The sequence below is a fragment of the Danio rerio genome, chromosome 14 (genome assembly GCF_049306965.1).
Source record: "Danio rerio strain Tuebingen ecotype United States chromosome 14, GRCz12tu, whole genome shotgun sequence".
NCBI lineage: Eukaryota > Metazoa > Chordata > Actinopteri > Cypriniformes > Danionidae > Danio > Danio rerio.
This window is the reverse complement of record NC_133189.1, coordinates 13,917,655-13,924,488: the sequence shown is the minus strand read 5'-3', so window position 1 is coordinate 13,924,488 and position 6,834 is coordinate 13,917,655.

Below are 6,834 nucleotides of genomic sequence, written 5' to 3'. Positions count from 1 at the left end.
TATGCGGAGTCACTGATTGGATCCAAGACCAGCGACGAGATGATCCCAAGGATTCCATATCCGGGACCAGGCCATATCCTGAGCTGCTGCTGCGCTGATGGTCGTGGGGAGTGGAGAACATGTGTCTGATTCCAGCGACGGTCCAAGGATAGACGAGTCTTCGCTGAGGCCATCTTCCAGCCTCCACCGCGTTGACTGAAGCTCTGCACAAGACTTTTGGCCAGTGGAGAAATTAAAATGGTCGTGCCCAACTGAGTCTGGTTCTCTCAAGGTTTTTTTTCTTCACTCCCATCAGGTTCTTTATTTCACTAGTCCTATTGTGATTTGCAGTATTAAAACTACAAATAATACCAGCATGCAATAGCTCAGTGCGCGCGGCGAATGTGACGTCATCGCCGTGTTTGCGGAGGTTCACTTTGGATGCGCGCGACATGATTTCGGGTGAACAGTTCACGCGGCGCCGCGCTTGATTTGAGTTGAATTTGAATCGCTTTGAAGAGATTTTGTCTGTAACCGTACGACTGTACAGACATCTTAACTATCCGACCATGCGTGATCAGCATAGAGATGAACAGATGACCAATAATTCTTGGATAGAAATTGCAACAGCAATGGAAAGGAAGTGTTTTGTTAAAGTTTGGAAAAACCTGGGGGATAAGTTTGTTACAACAAAAAAGAGGCTATGGCAAAAGTGGAGACCCAGGTGGTTTTAAGATTACAGAATATGTTTTTCCACCATTTATAGGTTTTACACTGATGTATCATTTTGAAGTTAAAGCAATGTAACAAAAATTAAGTAACAAATTAGGTATTTAATAACTGGACAATAATATATGAACCCATCGACTTACAGTAAACTGATGCCCAATTTCTAGGCTTTATTGGTGATGATGGACAGGATTGTTGGACCATTATTGCCTTTTCAGCTCATTAGCAGAGGACAGAAACTAGCCAGACAATAATGTGTCAATTGTTGAGTGGGCAAAAAATGTTTTTTTTTTTTTGCTATTATTCTTGCCTGAATAAAAAAAAATAATTGTAGAGTAACCCATGTTCTGTTGTCATTCAAATTTAACTTTAATAGGTAAAACTGTCCGAGATATAAACAAAAGTGAGTGATGCATCAAACTTTGATTTTAAAAATCATAAATAGTTAAAAAACTTTATAATCATTAATTTTCTTTTTGGCTTAGTTGGCCTTTATTAATCTGGGGTCGCCACAGCGGAATGAACCGCCAATTTATCCAGCAATTGTTTTACACAGCGGATGCCCTTCCAGCTGCAACCCGTTCTCATTTACAACAACAGACAATTTAGCTTACCTAATTCACCTAAAATGCATGTGTTTAGACTGTGGGGAAAACCGGAGCATCTTGAGCAAACCCACGCAACACGGGGAGAACATGCAAACTCCACACAGAAATGCCAACTGACCCTGCCAAGGCTTGAACCAGCAACCTTTTTGTCTTGAGTCGAGAGCGCTACCCACTGCCCCACCCGTTACCCAACTTTGTAATCATAATAAATTATAAAATAATGAAAAATAATTATTTTTAAAATCTTGAACAATATTAAAGATATGACGTAGTCTTAAAAAGTCTTACATTTGACATTATGATATCTGCAGAAACCCTTTTTTTTTACAAGACTTCAGTCTATAATCTGAAAAAAAAAACATTGTGATAAGAAGACATAACTTAATTTGTGTGATATTTAATTTATTAATAATATGTTTAGGCACTAGGCAGTGTTGTTCTGTGGTTTCTGACGGTTCAGTTTGTGAATTAGGTATTTAACAAAGTTTCTCCATAATTTGCAAGTGTTTTTTTTTATTTATTAAATCATCTATTGATCGTACAGATAGAAAGGCATCATTTGAAATGATAAAAAGTCGTGCATTTGTGCATATTTCTGTTATCTTTATACTCAAAATAGCAAAACATTGTTTTTGTAAAATAATCATGGTGCGCAGTGGGTATTGCTATCGCCTCAAAGCAAGAAGTTTGTTGGTTCAAGCCCTGGCTGAGTCAGTTGGTGTTTCTGTGTGGAGTTTGCATGTTCTCCCCATGTTGGCGTGGGTTTCCTCTATAGGTGCTCTATAATTATAATCTATAATTAATGCTGTTTACACAGTTTTAAAAGTGTTTATAGTATGTGTTAGATGTGTTATGTAAAATGTGTTTTACTGCCTGAATCTTGTCTGACTCCGCATTCATGGATAATTCCACCAATATCGCCAAGCTAAACAAGTAATTTGTAATTTTGTAATTTGAGTAGTTTTTACGAAGAGTAATTTGTACTTTTACTTGAGTACTTTTTAACACCAGTACTTTTACTTGTAATTGAGTACAATTTCAGCAATGTAACAGTACTTGTAATTGAGTACAATTTTTTTGTACTCTTACCACCACTGCTGAAGACGCATGCAGACTGTGGTCAGAAAAACTAGTCACTAAAATTAAAGGAAACTCTGCAAATAGTCAACAAGATTGTAACTGACTGAGAACCAGTTTGTGTTTCTTATTTAGTTATTTCATAGACTTTAATTTGAAATTACAAAGTACAGAGTAGGGCTGTGCAATTAATCGAAAATCCGATTTCGGCTTGTAACGATTATGAAAAGCCATTAATCGAGATAAACGATTATTCCATCACGTACCGCCCCCTTTCCAGTTGTACACGTGTGAAAACTCTTTGCCTCTGCAAAGCTCAGTTCCACGTGAAAATTACTAAAAGCATGTGCTGTAATGTAACTTTTGCAGCACGGGATACGCATGATTCATGTTTTTAAAAGTGCAAAAGAGCATGTGCTGTTGTGTGTGTGTGCATCGTGCTTAGCCACAGACAGGTAGTGTGTGTGTGTTTGCGCGCGCGCCGCGCTTAGCCTCTGACAGCAGAGCACACACGCATCTAATGCGATCTTAATGTGAGCGCTTTAATGGTAAAATACATGCTCATTTGTGTCAGAGCGCGGTGTTTAGTGATTATTTATATTAACCCTCATTTGTGTAATAAACTAACAAGTTGAGAATCAAAAGACACGAGAAAGAGAAACCATATCAGAGCTGCACTATTCTTAAAGTGAGCGTGCAACATTCCTGCTGCTGCCAACTGTTATTATTAATCAATAATAAAATAAAAAATACAGTGAAAATGCTTAAAGCACAGTTTAAACATAACAGATTTAATAACTAATTTCTAATTACTGATTTCTTTTATCTTTGCTATGATGCCAGTACATTATATTTTACTAGATGTTTTTTAAGATGCTAGTATTTAGCTTAAAGTGACATTCATTTAATTAGGGTAAATAGACAAGTCATTGTATAACAGTAGTTTCTTCTGCAGACAATCAAACATATATATTGCTTAAAGGGGCTAATAATATTGAGCTATTAAAATAGGTTTCAAAATATTTAAACCTGCTTTTATTCTAGCTAAAACAAAACAAATAAGCCTTTCTCCAGTAAAAAAAAAAATATTATGGGAAATACTGTAAAAAAAAAAAAAACGTTGTTAAACATAATTTGGGAAATATTTATATATATAAAAAAATTCACAGGAGGATGAATAATTTTGACTTCAACTGATAATCGTTTTGCATAATCGTGATTACAATTATGACCAAAATAATCGTGATTATGATTTTTCCCATAAAGCAGTGAAGCAGAGTTTGTTTCCCTGCTTAAGTTATATTCCTCTGGATTCAAGAAGCATAACAAGATGCTATAAGAAGTTCCGGTAACACTTTATAATAACTACTCACTAAGAATCATTTACTAAGCATTAGCATCTAGTGAATTCATTATTTGTTAAGCATTAACTCTACATTAATAAGTGTTAGTAAGCAGTTTATAACTGCAGCTACAAATGCTAGATTCTTGACTTATAAGCACCTATATAATGTGTTTAATAATTGTATTTTCATACTTAGTTAATGATTTATATATTCATTACTAAATTAAGTATTGCATTATTTACAAACCAGTTGTATTTAAGAGTAGTTAAGGGTTTTTTGAATCATTCAAAATGAGTTAGTAAATGATTAATAAACTATTGAAATCAATGTTTATATGTCTTATTATTCCGGCATATACTAATAGTTAACTAATATGTAAATAAATGGTTTATTAACTCAACTTCATGCAGTTTTGTGACCTAATCTAAAGTGAGGACTATTTATGCTTTATAAATGACTATTAAAGGCTAAGAATCGAATGAACAATAATCTTTGCAATCTTTTTAAAAAAGTAAAATGACTGTAAAGTTTAAACAATGCCAAATAACAGGAGTGTCAAAATATGACATAAAACTGGATAAAACAACAACAACAACAATATAATAATTTAACATTATAATAAGATGCAATGTTTAAACTCTATAGTGATTTTATTTTAGATAAGGTTGCAAAGATTTATTTTTCATTTGAAGTACAGTTTCATTTGTATATCTTTAAATGAATAGGTATGAATAATGTCATTTTTACTGTTTAGAATTTAACTGAGCTTTTAATAGTCATTTATAAGGGATTTATAAAGCATAAATAATCCTCACTTTAGATTAGATCACAAAACTAGATGAAGTTGAGTTAATAAAGCATTTATTAATATACATAGTAATCATAAATATATGCCTATATAATAAGACATATAAACGTTGATTTCAATAGTTTATTAATCATTCACTAACTCATTTTGAATTATCCTAAAAACCCTAAACTACTCTTAAATGCAAATGGTTTGTAAATAATGCGATACTTAATTTAGTAATGAAAAATAAATCATTAAGTATGAAAGTACACTCATTAAAAATTATATAGCTGCCTGCCTATAAGTCAAGAATAGAGAATTTGTAGCTGCAGTTATAAACTGCTTACTAACGTTTATTAATGTAGAGTTAAAGCTTAACAGATAATGAACTCACTATTTGCTAATGCTTAATAAATGACTTATAGTGTGTAGTTATTATAAAGTGTTACCGTTGTTTGTGAATTTGTTACTTGCCATCGACTATGAAGGATGTTCAGCGTTACGAGCTTCATCATTTCACTGATGCTAGTGCTTCAGGTTATGGAGAATGCACATATCTTAAGGCCATTGACTCATCAGCAAAGATACACTGCTCTTTAGTAACGGGCAAAGCCAGAGTTGCTCCAAAATAAATTACCACTATACCACGGCTGGAGTTGTCAGCGGCTGTTGTGGCTGTACAAATAAGTGACTTGCTAAAAAGGGAATTAGAGCTGGAAAACCTGGAGTACTTCTGGACAGACTTAAGTTGTACTTGGGTACATTAACAATGATGCAAAAAGATTTCATGTGTTTGTGGCCAATCGCATTCAACGCAATAAATCAAGTACTGATGCCAAACAATGGAGAGATGTGAGCTCTGAAGAAAACCCAGCTGATTATGCGTCAAGAGGCCTTACAGCTGACAAACTTATATTCTCCAATTGGTTTACAGGACCACAGTTCTTGTGGAAAAGTGAACTTCCCAAAGATGTTGAGCTGGAAGATATCAGTGTCGATGATCCTGAACTCAGAAAAGCACAGGTTCATAATACTCACACAAATGAGGAAAGATCATTACTTAATTGGCTTAACAAATTTTCTGATTGGACACGAGCTGTGAAAGCAATTGCAAGACTTAAGAGACGAGCCAGGGAAGTCAAAGGTCTCATTGCAAGAGTCGATGAAGCATCAACTATTGAAGAGAGAAGGGAGGCAGAATTCACCATTCTCAAAATGGTTCAACAATCAGCCTTTGATGATGTGATACAGAGTGTCAAAAATCAGAAAGAGATTAAATTCAAGAACACATTGCATCAGCTAAATTCTTTCATAGACAAGGTTGATATCCTCAGGGTGGGAGGTCGTCTAAAACATGCTGCATTACATCCACATGTTCGACATTCTGCAGTTTTCCCAAAGGACAGTCAGATATCCAACTTACTCATTAAACATTATCATGAAAAAGTACATCACCAAGGGAGAGGGATGACTATGAATGAATTACATTCAAATGGCATCTTGATCTTGGGATGTAGCAAGGCAGTTTCATCACATATCTACAAGTGCACTACATGCAGGAAATTTAGAAGACCCACTGAAGAACACATGATGTCAGATCTTCCGCAGGAACGTGTGGAAACAACTCCTCCTTTTACATACTGCGGAATGGACTGCTTTGGCCCATTCTACACCAAGGAAGGTAGAAAGTAGTTAAAGCGTTACGGGCTTCTATTTACCTGTATGTGCTCAAGAGCTGTGCATGTATGATTTGCTGGATGATTTGTCCACTGACGCATTCTTTAATGCATTACGTGCCTTCATTGTATATACGTGGACCTGTACATCAACTCAGGTCAGACCAAGGCACTAATTTTGTAGGTGCAAGACGAGAATTTGCTGAAGCACTAAAAGAAATGAATCCAGAATGCCTAAAGGAGTTAGATTGTGAGTTCAAAATGAACACCCCATCTGCCAGTCACACAGGTGGCATTTGGGCAAATTCGGACAATAAGTGTGATGGTCGCGTTGGAGAAAAGAATATCTTCTGAATCTTCAACAAAGAAAAAAATGGCACAGACATTGCAGAAAAGCAAAGGTCAATGATATTGTCATTTTAAAAGAAGACACTGCTCCACGCAGTCATTGGAAGTTAGCAAAGGTGACTAAAGTCCACACAGGCACAGATGACTGTGACAGAACTGTGAAGTTACTCAAAGGTTAAACACAGTGCTTACACTTTGTGTTTACATTATAGCCTGTGTTTGGTGTTATATAAATTCAAATGGTTGTAATACCATATATCAAGTACCAATGTAATACCAAA